At 45.3% G+C, this 13,631-nt stretch overlaps 1 protein-coding gene across 6 annotated transcripts in view; it reads right to left on the bottom strand.

The window, feature by feature from the left end:
* Window positions 1–13,631, bottom strand: part of NAPEPLD (N-acyl phosphatidylethanolamine phospholipase D) — a 42,908-nt gene that overhangs the window by 27,881 nt on the left and 1,396 nt on the right. For 3 of the 6 annotated variants that reach the window (XM_089329416.1, XM_089329417.1, XM_089329415.1), the window contains exon 2: window positions 4,704–4,767. The exons of the other annotated variants lie outside the window; for them this stretch is intronic. The gene's annotated coding sequence lies outside the window, so the exon portion shown is untranslated. The remainder of the gene's footprint in view (window positions 1–4,703; window positions 4,768–13,631) is intronic. 6 annotated transcript variants of the gene reach the window in all.

Raw genomic sequence — 13,631 nt, 5'->3', positions numbered from 1 at the left:
AAAGAGTTCTGAACTGTGACATTTGGTGAAGAAAAGTCAGGCAAGCACAAATATTTTACTTCAAAAACTGCACACATGGGTAAAATGTGTTCAAAACCCAAGAATTCTCTATTTCAAAAGCAAATGTTTCATGCTTTTTCTTTGACATTTAAGATTTGCCAGCTGACTAGAGTTGAATGCACAGCTTTATCATTTAAAAAGTGAAAAAAAATCACAATAGTACAATGTATGTTTGAGATTTCAACATACTCATCAATTCTGCAGTAGCAAATCAGCATTCAAATAAAAACTGAGTGACTGTCCATTACAGAAAGAAATACATTACAGATTGCTGACATGCAATCTGAAGAGTATTCAAAACTATATTTTGGGGGCTGGCCTGCAGCACCTGCATCCCATATGGGCACCAGTTTGAGGCCGGGCTGCTCTGCTTCTGATCCAGCTCTCTGCTAATGTAGAGGAAATATGGCCACAATCAGAGACAAAGAAAAGCGGACTCCTCCTCCCAACACAGACCTTGAAAAGTGGCTGCCCACAATTAACTAGTGAAGCAGCTGCCCACTGTTAACTTGTCTAGGGAGGGAAAATGTCCTAAATTCTGCTTCTGCAAACTCCAGTCATAAATCTGTCCTAATAAATCTGCCCCTGGTGTCTCTCTTACAAACACACCAGGCCCACCGACCACTGGAAGTGTGGTCCTAAGTCACGCAAGCTGCAATTTAAACCCACCAATGCTGTAACAGCTAAGGTACGATGCTGATGAACCTATAAATATTGTAAGAAACTTGGGATTGTTGCTCAGTTCTCGGGAAATGATTCCAGCTGAGCCCGTTGGCGTAATAAACTGCTTCGATCCTCCACTGTCTCTGGTGCCTGTTTGAACAAAGGGAGTCTTCCCACCTCAGATTTCTGTAACACTAATGCTCCTGGGAAAGCAGTGAAGGATGGCCCAATTCCTTGGGCCCCTGCACCCACATGGGAGACCTGGATGAAGTTCCTGGCTCCAGGCTTCAGATCGGCTCAACTCTGGCCGTTGGGACTATCTGGGGAGTGAACCAGCAGATTGAAGACCTCTCTCTCTTTCTCTCTCTCTCTCTACCTCTCTCTGTAACTCTTTCAAATAAATAAATCTTTAAAAACCCCTCAGACTAAATAATATTAACTTCACAATTTTATATTTCCTCTCCTTTTACCTTTGCTGAAGAGAAGGGTCTTTTCAATACAGTGCTACATGACGCAGCTAATGAAACTATTTTGATTCACTGATGTGTCTGCCAAGGGCTTCCTAGGGTAAAATGAAACTATTCCCAACCTCCACATTCAACAGATGCTGGGTGAAATTGGAGCTGACGCCCACAGGCATTTAAGAGACTGGTGGGAGGGAGCTATGTCCAAGCATGGCAAGTACATTGAACAATGAAAGGAAGAACATTCTGTAAGAGCTATGTACACACACACACACACACACACACACACACCAACCATGAAGCTTAGTACATAGCACATTTAGGAGCAAACTAAATGGAAGTTATGATAACTTTTAAGAACAATTATTGAGTCAAAAAATCTACTGGAACTAATGCACATGCATAAAGTACACTTAAATGGATGTGTGCATAACATCAATCTATATATCTCAGCAAGCAATTCATCATCACAAGCGTGTGAAGAACATTAACTGGAAGCCAGGAAACCAGTACTCCACTCCGATCATTAATTAAAAGTGTTAGCTTGGGGGTAGAAATCAACCTTTTTTTTTTTTTTTTTTTTACATTTTAAGCTTTTTATTAGCGCGACAGATGCATAGGAGAGTGAGGGCTTTATCTAAGAGAGAGGGGTGAATCTGGGTTCATACCGAGCACCAGGAGCCAGCCACACGGAGGAGCATCCAGGCCAGGAAGCCTGAGGGGTGGCCCGAAGGCCACGCGCCCTGGAGGCGCAGGGCCACAGCAAGCCCCTCCTGGCAAGAGGCCAGGGCTGAAGAGAGGGGGCCGAAATCAACCTTTTTAAAGCTGGCTTACTTGTCCAGCCGGGAAAAATGGGAAAAAAAAGAGACATACACAGTAGCCCCTAGGTACTTCCTTAAACAGCTGTAATGAACAAATGACACTGTGGGTTAGCACTTCATAGTGCTAGATAAACGTAAATTGTTATTACAACTATGGTTCATATTCAGTAGAAGAATAAAGAAAATGCAATAGGACTTTTCCATACAACCAAGTTGCTTTTAAAGATCAACATTCTTACATTTTGGATTTTAAAACCTAGATTGCTGAAGTGTTGCTTCTTTCCTTAATAATTTTATGTAACAAAGGACTACAAAATTATGTAAGTTTGTTTATACTTTATTTTAAAAATAACAGTCTGTTTTCCTCTATTAATACATGCACACACACACACAAACACATACACACAATACAGCAGATTATTTTTATTTTTTATTTATTTTTTGACAGGCAGAGTGGACAGTGAGAGAGAGACAGAGAGAAAGGTCTTCCTTCTCCGTTGGTTCACCCTCCAATGACCACCACAGCTGGCACGCTGTGGCCAGCGCACCACGCTGATCCGAAGCCAGGAGCCAGGTGCTTCTCCTGGTCTCCCATGCGGGTGCAGGGCCCAAGCACTTGGGCCATCCTCCACTGCACTCCTGGGCCACAGCAGAGAGCTGGCTTGGAAGAGGAGCAACCAGGACAGAATCCGGCACCCCAACAGGGACTAGAACCCGGGGTGCTGGCGCCACAGGCGAAGGATTAGCCTATTGAGCTGCGGCACCAGCCTATATGGCAGATTTTTAGCACAGCAGTTAAGACACCACTTGGGATGCCTGTGTCCTCTATCAGAATGCCTGGGTTTGAGTTGCCACTCAACTTCCAGTTCTAGCTTCCTGCTAACGTACCCCTGGGAGGCACTAGCGATGGTTCACACACTTGGTTCGGGCTGGCGTTGAGATGCAGTGGGTTCAGCTGCCTTCTATGGCACCAGCAAACCATCCAGGCACTACCCTGAGTCCTAATTGCTCCACTTCTGATCCAACTCCCTGCTAATGAGCCCAGAAAAGCAGCGGAAAATGGTCCAAGTGCTTGGGCCCCTGCATCTGCCTGGGAGACCCAGATGTAGTTCCAGGATCCTGGCTTCAGCTTGATCCAGCCTTAGCTATTGCAGCCATTTGGGGAATAAACCTGCAGATGGAACATATCTCTCTCTCTCTCTCTCTCTCTCTCTCTCCCCTTCCCCCCCTCTCCCTCTTCCTCCTTCCCTCCCTCCCCCCCCCTTTCTGTAACTCTTTTAATTAAATAAAATTTTTAAAACATACTTGGGTCCCTGCCACTCATATAGAAGACCCAAACAGAGTTCTAGGCTCCTGGCTTCAACCTGGCCCAGCCTGGCCCAAAGCTGGCCACTGCAGGCAGCTGAGCAGAGAACCAGTAGAAGGGAGCTCCCTGCATCCCTGCCTTTCAAAATTAAAAACTTTTTTAAAAAGTTACATGTCTCATAAAACACTTATCTGATTATAGGCAAAGGACAATTGTTTTGACAAATAATGCACAAAGAAATGATTGCTAACCAAAAGCACATAGGACTCTGATTACAGAGCTTAGAGAAAGATGAACACAGAACACAGTTAGACTCCTTGGGACACAAATCAGAGCAGCAGGTAAGATGCTGCTGTATACCTGCATCCCAAATGGCAGTGCCCGGTTTGAGTCCTGGCTCTTCTGCTTCTGCTCCAGCTTTCTTTCCTTTCCTTTTTTTTTTTTTTTTTTTTTTTACAGGCAGAGTGGACAGTGAGAGAGAGAGACAGAGAGAAAGGTCTTCCTTTTGCCGTTGGTTCACCCTCCAATGGCCGCCACGGCCGGCGTGCTGCGGCTGGCGCACCGGGCTGATCCGATGGCAGGAGCCAGGTACTTCTCCTGGTCTCCCATGGGGTGCAGGGCCCAAGCACCTGGGCCATCCTCCACTGCACTCCCAGGCCACAGCAGAGAGCTGGCCTGGAAGAGGGGCAACCGGGACAGAATCCGGCACCCCGACCGGGACTAGAACCCGGTGTGCCGGCGCCGCAAGGCGGAGGATTAGCCTAGTGAGCCGCAGCGCCCGCCCAGCTTTCTATTAATGTGCACCCTGGGAGGCAGCAGGTGATGGCCCAGGTATCTGGACCTCCACCACCCATGTGCAAGACCCAGACTGAGTTCCAGGCTCCTGGCTTTGGCCTGGCCCAGCCTTTGTTACTGCAGTCCCTTTGGAGAGCGAACCAGCAGATGGAAGATCTCTTTTATATCAGCTTTCCAAATAAAATGAAAGTGAGCAAATAAAAAATTTTTAAACAAAAAAATTACAGAACATTGCTTTCTTAAAAAAAAAAAAAAGTAGTCAAGGACAACAAATGTTCTTGCCCATAAATTGCCAAAGCCTCTGAAAATTCTTAGTGTTAGACAAAAATCAATACATTGAACAAGTCCCTTCACAGGCTACCAACAGATTTAAATCACCAAAATGCATAAACAGTCTAGGTGTTTCCCCTACAATAAGACATTTTCCCTATATGTGAGTAAGAAAGCAAAGCTTTGGTTAGAATTAGAAACAAGAAAATAAACTACAGGCCTAAGGACAAAGTTCATTTAAAACATGACTTGAAGGGGTGAGCATTTAACCTTGCAGTTAAGACACCTGCAACTTGTATCAGAGTATCTGGGTTCAGTACTCACCCGACTCCAAAATGCAGACTCGGGGAGGCAGCAGTGATGGCTCAAATAATTAGGTTGCAGCCACCTGTGTAGAAGACCTAAAATGAGTTCCCATCTCCCAGATGCAGCCTGGCCCAGCCCCATTACTGCAAGCATTTGAGGAGTAAACCGAAAGATGGGAGTGCTTCTTCTTCCTCTTGCTCTCTCTCTTTGCCTCCCAAATAAAATATTTTTTAAAATGCTTACTTATTTATTTGAAAGAGTTACAGAGAGGGAGGAAGCGAGGTCTTTCATCCACTGGTTTACCCCCCAAAAGGCCACACCAGCCAACACTGGGCCAGCCGAAGTCAGGAGCCAGGAACTCCATCTGGGTCTCCCATGCAGGTGGAAGTAGCCCAGGGCTTTGCGCCATCTTTCACTGATTTTCCTAGGCCATTCGCAGGGAGCTAGATCAGAAGTAGAGCAGCTGTGACATGAACCGGCACCCATATGGAATGCTGGCATCACAGGTGGTGGCTTAACACACTACACCACAATGCTGGACCCAAAATAAAATTTTAAAAAATTAAAATATCAGGGCCTATGCTGTGACGTAGTAGGCTAAGCCTCCATATGGCATCGGCATCCCATATGGGCTGCCAGGTCAGGTCCCAGCTGCACCTCTTCTGATCCAGCTCTCTGCTCATGGCCTGGGAAAGCAGAAGATGGCCCAAGTGCTTGGGCCCCTGCACCTGCGTGGGAGACCTGGAAGAAGCTCCTGGCTCCTGGTTTTGAATTGGTTCAGCTCCAGCAGTTGTGGCCATTTGGGAAGTGAACCAGTGGATCTCTTTGTCTGTAAAAAATTAAAATGCAACAACACACAATTGGAATCCTTAGGATAATCACACTAAAATGTCATGTTATGGCAAATTTAGAAAAACATGCATAAAATAATGTTTACTGAAAATATCTAGTTAGATTCTCTTTAATACCTTAAAATAATACAAAAACACAAAGTATAGATTCATTTCTGGTATAGAGAATAATACCTAAGCAATATACAGAATTACAAAACTGAAAAGGTTGGGGGAAGATGAGGAGGAAAAAAATACTAAGTTAATTCCTACAGAACTTGAAAAAGTATCCTAAGGCTGTAAAGTGATGTTAAAGCTTCATTTACCAGTCCTTCAACCAAGATTTTAACAAAAACATGCTTCTAGAAGGTGCACATTCTTTCTCTATTCTTCTTCATGATCAGCTATGCATAAAGAAAAACTTCCTGTTTAAAAGCATAACCCATTAAAAAAAAAAAGCAGAGGAGAAATGGAGTTCTCATAGCTCCTGTACAGAAAAAAAAAAAAAAAAGGAAAATGGGAAAGACTGTACACTTCTTTCTGACTTCAGCCCTAGTTCCAACTTTTACTGAATTGTAGCCTTTAAAAAGTCACCTAACACTGTTGCGACTCACTTTCCCTCCCTGTAAAATGAGGGGCCCAGGGTGCACCTCTAAGGTTCCTACTTCTCTAAAATTTTAACAATCTGGCTGAACCAACAGCCAGCTCAGGCCACCAAAGAGGCTGTCCCTTCGTCCCAGGCCCTGGTCTGGCCCTGCCAATCTCTACTTCCCGGGCTGGGCTGCTAAGTGATAAGCAAAGCATCTCTCAACTGACCACAGCAGTTATCTGCTGGGCAATAGGGAATTCCAAAGGTGAATCAGGTAGACCAGGAAGCTGCTGGGAGCATGACTCCACAGTTCAAAAACTCCACAACCAATCTGAAATCTGACACATCAAACAGCCACCTCACTTTCAACCATGTTAAGATTTCAGACATAATTTGCAATGGCCTCGACTTAAGGCATCTGTAAAGTCATATTTAGCAAACGTTGTTTGAACGTCTACTTTAATTAAGTTCTAGTCCTCCCAGTGCTGGGAGGAATGTGAGGCTCTGACCTCCAGTGACCCAAAATGGCTGGGGGGGAGGGCATGATAAGCAATCACACAGACAGGGGCTTAATCTCACGTTTACAGAGGTGTCCGCTCTGAAAAATGAAAACGGTATATATCCAGAATCAGGCATTCCAAAACCCTCGGCCCCAGATCTGGAAGTGGTGAGGAGTCCTGCTTCCTTACACACTGCTGGTCCTGAGCCAGTGCTGTGACCAGGTGTCAGGCGTGCTGAAAAGGCTCATTGCCTTCTGCAGGCAGACAGCAGCAGCAGAGCCCTGAGGTCAGCAGAGACGGGGGAAAGCAGGAGAGGCACCGCCAGGTCACCCAAGCCGCTGACTTCCCTCACCAGAGAAATTGGCGGAAGGGCAGGTGCAATATTCTGCCCTCAAGACCTGCGTGGCCCATCCTTTAAGAGAAGAGGGTAAATGACAAAAAAGCAAGCCAAGGAAACAAGGCCAGGCGCACCCCCTGGGGTTGTAAGCTGTTCAGAATGCTGCCTGGAGACAGTCCCAAAAGGTCAACTAATAGGATGCTGAAGTTCAAGGGAACATTGAGACCTCTAAATTCAATTCAGTGTGCTTTGTAGAAGAATAGCAGGAAGTATAAATTCCAAAAGTATATATACATTATATATTAGTATATTATATATATAATATATAATACATATATACTATATATGTATATACTATACATATACTATATATGTATATACTATATATATTATATATACTATATATACTACTATAAATGGATTCAAGTGTATATATATATATATAACTAGGAAAAGGGACATAAAATATTACAGAAAAAAAAACTTTAAAAAAATAATTCCTGGGTCAGCATTGTGGTGTAGCAGGTAAAGCTGCAGCCTTGGGCCGGCATCACGGCTCAATAGGCTAATCCTTCGCCTGTGGCACCAGCACCCCGGGTTCTAGTCCCGGTCAGGGCGCTGGATTCTGTCCCGGTTGCCCCTCTTCCAGGCCAGCTCTCTGCTGTGGCCTGGGAGTGCAGTGGAGGATGGCCCAGGTTCTTGGGCCTTGCACCCCATGGGAGACCAGGAGAAGCACCTGGCTCCTGGCTTCAGATCAGCGCGTTGAGCCGGCCACAGGGCGGCCATTGGGGGGTGAACCAATGGCAAAGGAAGACCTTTCTCTCTGTCTCTCTCTCTCTCTCACTGTCCACTCTGCCTGTCAAAAAATAAAAATAATAATAAAAAAAAAAGCTGCTGCCTGCAACACCAGCATCCCATATGGGCACTGGTTCATGTCCTGGCTGCTCCACTTCCAATCCAGCTCCCAGGGCCTTGGAAAAGCAGTGGAGTATTCTGTCCCCTGTCATTCACATGGGAGAGCCAGGTGAAGTGCCTGCTGGCTCCTGGTCTGCAGGAGTGAACCTGCAGATGGACCGTCTCTCTTTCACTCTGTTTCTCTCTGTAACTTTTTCAAAATAGATAACTAAATATTGTAAAACAGATAAAATAAAAAATAATTCCTGAGGCAAGCACTGTGGTGCAGCAGGTTAAGCCATCACTTAGCGCCGGTTTCAAGTCATGGCTACTCCACTTCCAGTCGAGCTTCCAGCTAAAGAAATCCTGAGAGTCAGCTGATGATGGCTCAAGTGGTTAAGCTTCTGCCACCTATGTGGCAGACCTGTTCAGAGTTCTGGGCTCCTGGCTTCAGCCTAGCCCAGCGATTGCAGGCACTAGGGGACCTGGGGAGTGCACCAGTGGATGAAAGATTTCCTTCCTCTTGCTCTTCCTAAAAAAAAAAAAAAAAAAAAAAAAAAAAAAAAAAAAAAATTCCCAATTTTGCCCCTCGTCATCCTTTATTAGCCTTAGTTTCATAATTCTTCGTCCAGTCTCTGGTGCATAGTAAGCCGTCAGTAACTGCAAGCCACTACTTTATTATGCTCTAAAAAGGGCTTAATAAGGGTTAGTAGATGTTTTTATCCTAGGCCGTTTTAAAATTTCTACGCGAATACAATACAGGGGCTGCAGGAAATGACATGAACCCTGGAATCCATCTGTGTTCTTACATCTGAATAAGAGAGAGCCTGCCTTTCTGGACTTCACACAACCTTTAAAATTAAAACAAGGATTCCTACCCAACCCCACACATGGCTCCTGCAGCCTCCACCAATTCTGCCCGATTCACCAGGAGGCTCCTGTCATCAACCCTGAACAGTCCCATGATTGTGAAAGTCATAATCCTGTTCTCCCACTGTCCTTACTTCCCCGCATTGCCCTCCATACAGGAACAAAAACTGCAAACTCGGTACTAACGCTGGCCTCATGGAGACCCCGCACTTTCCCCAGGGCTTGAAGTCCCAGTTAAAATGAGGTGTTTCTCCAAGGAAATACTTCTCACAATTGGAACAGGCAAGCAAAGCCAGCTCTGGAGAAATTATGAGTCAGTTTGCCTCGAAAGCATTTCAGTGTTTTCTCTCTCCGCTTATCTTAGAACTCCTCCTACCTCTTCTTTCTGATCACAAGAAGGTATCGAGAAAAGATCCCATCTCCAGTGTGACGGTCATAGGAAAAGCCATGAGAACCCTCCCTAGAGTACCTCCAAGGCCATTGGCTCCAAAGCCTTGGACCTGTGATCCTCAACCTGGCTGCACATCACAAGCACCTGCGGAGCTTCCGACCCCATCCCGGAGGTTCCTGAATCAAAGGCTGCACTGGGGCTGTAGTAGTTTTTTCAAAGCTCAGTTGGTGATTCTGTCCAGAACCAAAACTTTATATATCATCAGTCACCAAAGGACTGACCCACAGGACTCTGCAGTATCTCTAGAATGTATGCTAGCCTGGCAACTGCCCACCTTGGAGTCTCCTCTTCCTGCCTCCCCGGCACTCCAGGTTGGAGGCAGTCTAAACCTGAGACTGCTACATACTGGCAACACCACATTCCTGGATACAAAGTTCAACAGCACACAGACTCCAACTGGTTCATTTGAATCACAAATTCTACCCTGTGCTCCTAGGAAGCCAAACCAAGCCAAGCCAAGCCAAGCCAGAAACATACAATCAGTAATGATTCATACTAACACACCACAGCCTGGACATAAGGCGCACTCAGTTATTGATGGGATGAATAAACAAACTGGAGATTCAGCTCCTAATCACTCTTCATCTCACACCTAGTTAATTATTTTTGAAAAGATCTACTGGGATCAAATAATCTGAGAAGGAAAAAATACCCAAAGGGCTGAGAGACAAAGAGAACATTCTATTAACCCTACTGGTCACTGAAAATAAAAACTGAAGCGTCTTGGGCAGTGGCTGAGTTCAGCAGTGCACAGTGGTAAAGACTAGACGGTGCTCACAAGGAAATCCAGTCTCCCTCTGCCCCCCGCGGCAGAATCGCCTGCTCTCAGGATTACTATACCCTAATTACTCTACTCCAGCCTCCCAGCGAGGCATGGCCATGTTGGTGACACTGTGACTGATGTGAGTCAGGCTCAAGTCTTACATGTACATGGTGCTCCTGGGAGTCTCCTCCCACAAAGCACTTGTCTTCATTCTTCCTGCAGCCTGAGCCAGCAGCATGAGGGTCACATCCTAGAAATGGCATAGAGGAGATCCATGATTTTGGGGTCTACCTTACCAGCTGACCTGCCCAACTCTGGACTTCTTTGATGTGAGAAACATGTTTTTTTTGTTTTAATTTGCATTTACCCGAAAGGCAGACAGACACAGGGCAAGCTCCCATCTGCAGGTTCAGTACCCGAAAAACCTGTAACAGCCAGGGCTGCGCCAGGGTCTGGGAATTCAATCTACGTCTCCTGCATGGGTGGCAAAGACCGAACTACTTGAGCCATCACCACTGCTTTCCCAAGGTCTGCATTAGCAGGAAGCTGGCACTGGAAGTGGAGGCAGCACTCAAATCCAGGTACTCAGATAAGGGATGCAGGTGTCCCAAATGGCACCTTTAAGAACGTCTGCAGAAGGCCGGCGCCGCGGCTCACTAGGCTAATCCTCCACCTTCGGCGCCGGCACACCAGGTTCTAGTCCCGGTCGGGGTGCCGGATTCTGTCCCGGTTGCCCCTCTTCCAGTCCAGCTCTCTGCTGTGGCCCGGGAGTGCAGTGGAGGATGGCCCAAGTCCTTGGGCCCTGCACCCCCATGGGAGACCAGAAGCACCTGGCTCCTGGCTTCGGATCAGCGTGGTGTGCTGGCCGCAGTGGCTATTGGGGGTGAACCAACAGCAAAGGAAGACCTTTCTCTCTGTCTCTCTCTCTCTCACTGTCCACTCTGCCTCTCAAAAAAAAAAAAAAAAAAAAAAAAAAAAAAACTGCAGCAAACACCGGCTCCAAGAACCGTATTTGAGCGCAGTCTTTCAAACTGGCCCAAACTAACCTTGGTACAATTAAGACAGGATAGAAACAGGACTCACTCAGTCAAGTCCCTTCTGATCTGACATGTAGCCAGCTCCAGCTCCAAATCAACCAATCAGGAGCAAGAACCATCTGGATCCTGAGTAGCAAAAGACCCCCTACTGCCCTGTTGGGAGACTTCCCCAATCTGCACACAAGCCCAGAATAGCCCAACAAGGCCGTCCTGGACAACACCAGCATTTGGACCCTGTCTTGAACTTTCATTAGTTGCTTAGCTATAAAATAGCACAATATTAAAACAAAGTTGAGAGAGCTTTCCATGAGCTAGGCAAACCAAAGGAATGAACACAGCAACTTGAAAAGGGAACGGAAAAGAACAATTTTCAGAACAAAATATGACTGCCATCTGACAGCCCTAGCATCATGCTGTAGGCAACACAAACAAGTATGTGACCAGGTTAAGGAGTGCTAGAAACAGCGAGATAGCCTGGTGCTTCTTTATCTGGTAAGTTCATTCTTATGGCTGAGAGAGATTACAAAATTAGGCAAAAGTCTACAGGCATCCATTGTTCCATCAGTGTGTTACTGTCCCTTAATCTGGGAAGGCCTCCAAATTAGATAAACACGACAATCTGCTGCATTTAAGGGGAAAGACAGAATGTTCTAGGAAGCAGGCACAAACTGAATTTCTGGGTCCGGTGGTGAATTATGCTGACCCATCTACTGGCCAGGCCTATGCCTTGGTAGCCAATGGTACCGACAGCTCACAAGCTGTCACCCAGGTTTAGGGGTGCAATCTATGAATGAGCTGTGGACCAACGCTGCTGACCCATGCTGTTGACCCAGTCCCCTGGACCTTGGCCTCATCAGTACTCTAACAAGAGTCAGCTAGTGTTCATCATCTGCACAAGGCTGGCCCCGGCCAGACAATTAAAATCACCCAGGTCTCAGTTTCCTGTTTTGTTCATCCGTGGAATGGGGTTAATAATCTCACATTTTTCATGTCCATAAAATCAAACTAAAAATAAATACATAAAAAATACTTTGTAAATGATAGGAGGAGCTTTGTAAATGAGAAAGTCAAAATACATTAGTTAACCATCTGGGCAGAAGGCTGCATCGCTGACCTCAAACTGCCCCTGCAGGTATGGGAATTCGTATGGAATCTGTCACAAAAGGCTGTTACGAAAAGACTTACATACACAGTCAATGGTTACTGAATTCAAAAGACAGTCAAGCAGAACACTCTAGATTACAGGTGGGTGGAATTCTCTAGTATTATGGGAGTTAGGATGAAATACTGCTTGAACCTTATGCTGGAAATCACTTGGGTATTTTTTTTTCATGCCAGTTTTATACAGACGTTCAGGATAAAAGTGTTCTGAAGCAGTGAATTACATGCACAGTTCATCTCCCTAATAACACGTCAGTGAGAACACTTTTTGCTTGTATGCATTTCAACCTAAAATACCCACATCCCTGCAGCCATGTTCTTATTGACATAAAGAGAGGGGGGAAGGAATGGAAAAATCCACTACAGTCACAGCTAGCCACCACTACAAAGAAAAAGCAGAATGAAGCAACTCAATTAAAGGCAAATATTACTTTTCCAATTTTCCAAACAGGCTAAATGTTCATATCAAAAAAAAAAAAAATACCTGTTTCCCATGCTGACAAATGCCCAAAGTAACATAATATTCTTTTCAAACAAACACATGAGGATGACTATAGAGATGAAAGTATGATTGAAACCCTGTGTTGTGATGTTTATATTCAAATGTTCTTCATGAAGTAATAGCTGGGCTAGTTAAAATGCTGAATTTCACAATTGGAACCTGTACAATACATCTTGTAACTATGCATGAAAACAAGGGTGTAGCGAGTGCACTAGGTAGTCCCATCTCTTGGAGACTTACCATACTTCTTGTAGCAAAAAACTAAGATAAAAGTAAAATCTTTGCAAATTGTGACTGTACCTTCAGTTGACTTAAAACCCTTTCAGCCCCTCAAGCTCTGTCTTAAATTCTTCCTGTAATTAAGCCCACTTGTGCTGAGTGTCGTCTTTCGAGGATCTTGCAGCAACACCAGAGTGTGCAGGGATTTGGGTAATTGTTTCTTTTTAAAGATTACATAACTTCTTTCTAAACGAAGTTGACATCTGAAGCTAAATCATAACCAATGTAACAGAATGGAAAAGAACGTCCAGTTTTCAACAAACGATGGAAATGGCTGAATTCACAGACAACCGCATCTCAGGAGTGACTTTTGGAACCAATGAATCAGAATGGTCATATAGCAAACAATTCATGCTTAACCGAAGCCAACTATCACATAGGTAACAACCTACATACAGTAAAGCAAAGACACAACTAAATGACTTTTTTAAAGGCTATTAATTTGTCTCACCCCCGGATTTCCCAGGAGTCCGTGGCAGCCTACTTATCCCAACTACCGTATCTTATCCACGGGGGGGGGGGGGGGTCCCTACCTGAATACCTACTCTGCAGACCCCGCAGGAACAACCGATTTAAGAAGCAAACCGCCCCAGCCCAGAAATTTCAAGAACGCAGCGCCTTCCCCAACGCCACCTTGTCCCATTACTTTGCTCTTCATTTCCATGTCATGGTTAAATGAACACACTTATTTCAAGGTAAAAGCAGCGCAACCTGTTGGAAAGGGGTTTCGGAG

Source organism: Oryctolagus cuniculus, chromosome 3 (genome assembly GCF_051225735.1).
Source record: "Oryctolagus cuniculus isolate XC-2025 breed Fujian yellow rabbit chromosome 3, ASM5122573v1, whole genome shotgun sequence".
Lineage (NCBI taxonomy): Eukaryota > Metazoa > Chordata > Mammalia > Lagomorpha > Leporidae > Oryctolagus > Oryctolagus cuniculus.
This window is presented reverse-complemented; position numbering and strand designations above follow the sequence as displayed.